Below are 1,344 nucleotides of genomic sequence, written 5' to 3'. Positions count from 1 at the left end.
CCTTGCTATACATATAGCCCAGGCTGGCCTTGAACTTGTGTTCCTCTTGCCTCCCAAATGCTGAGATTACTGGCATTGACTACTATGTTTGGATAGGTTCTTCATGCTAATGGATCAGATATAACATTCTTTGCTTAGAATTTGTACTTTGGTATAATAAATCCCTTTCCACAAAAAAGTCATGAAAATATTGCCCATTTTTCCCATACAGGTTTTCAGTTCATATTTATATATTTAACCCATCTGGAATTAATTTGTGCGCGTGTGTGTGTGTGTGTGTGTGTGTGTGTGTGTGTGTGTGTGTGCGTGTGTGTGTATGTGTGTGTTTGTTTGTATGGTGTTTTATTTCTTCTATTCTTTGTTTCTTTTTTTGAGTATGAAAATTTATTACCACTGTGTTTTCATCATACAAATTTATGATCTTCGTCTTTCTTTTTTGCCTTTGTAAAAGGCTAAAAGAGACACATTGGCCACTTCAATGGCCTTAAAGCAGACTCCAGGAATATCACCAACAGCATGGCATTTTTGGCCAAATCCAGCAAGTAGAACTTCATCATTTTCTTCAATAAAGTTCAAGCAGTCATCACTGGGTACATAAAATCTATGATTTTCTTGCCATTCTTGATCAGCTGCACAATTTGGCTGTTGGCCTTCAACCCTTACTTTTTCCAGCATACTGTAATTCCTTTCACACAGGCAGTGCTTCCAAATGGGTTGGCCTTCAGGGCGGTGCCCAAATGGTCTTTTTTATATTATCATGTCACTTCCAGTCTGTGACTATGGAGCTTCTTAGAAGGCAGTATGAAGACCATGATACTTGCCCATCTTGCCAGCACAGTGGGTCTGAAAAAAGAGCTGTTTTTCTTTGTATTTATTTGTTCTGTTTTGGGTGTTTTTGTTTGTTTGTTTTTGTTTTTTATCAGTCATGGGGCTTGAATTCTGGGGGCCTGGGCGCTGTCCCTCAGCTCTTCAGCTCAAGGCAAGTGCTCTACCACTTAAGTCTCAAGGCCACTTCTGGTTTTCTGGTGGTTAATTGGAGATAAGTCCCATGGACTTTTCCTGCCTGGGCCGACTTTGAACTGTGATCCTCAGATCTCAGCCTCCTGAGTAGCTAGGATTACATGCATGAGCCACCGGCACCTGGCATATTTGGTCTGTTTTTTTAGAATATTTTTTAGAATAGTTTAGGACAGAGGTCCAATTTCATGTATTTATGTTTAGATATCAAATTGTCCTTGCCTTATTTTGTAAAAAAAAGTTCTTCCTTTCCCCACTGACCAGTAATGTCAACTGTCATTTGTCCAAGTTTCCATGTATGAATGGATCTGTTCCAGGTCTTTCCAT

The 1,344-nt window shown here is 39.6% G+C and overlaps 1 pseudogene; it reads right to left on the bottom strand.

Moving 5' to 3' along the window:
• Positions 1–414: 414 nt before the first annotated feature.
• Positions 415–825, bottom strand: LOC105990795 (annotated as a pseudogene).
• Between the last annotated feature and the right edge of the window lie 519 nt (positions 826–1,344).

Source organism: Dipodomys ordii, unplaced genomic scaffold (assembly GCF_000151885.1).
Source record: "Dipodomys ordii isolate 6190 unplaced genomic scaffold, Dord_2.0 Scaffold67, whole genome shotgun sequence".
Classification (NCBI taxonomy): domain Eukaryota; kingdom Metazoa; phylum Chordata; class Mammalia; order Rodentia; family Heteromyidae; genus Dipodomys; species Dipodomys ordii.
The sequence above is the reverse complement of the archived record's forward strand: the minus strand, read 5'-3'. Positions and strand labels throughout refer to the sequence as shown.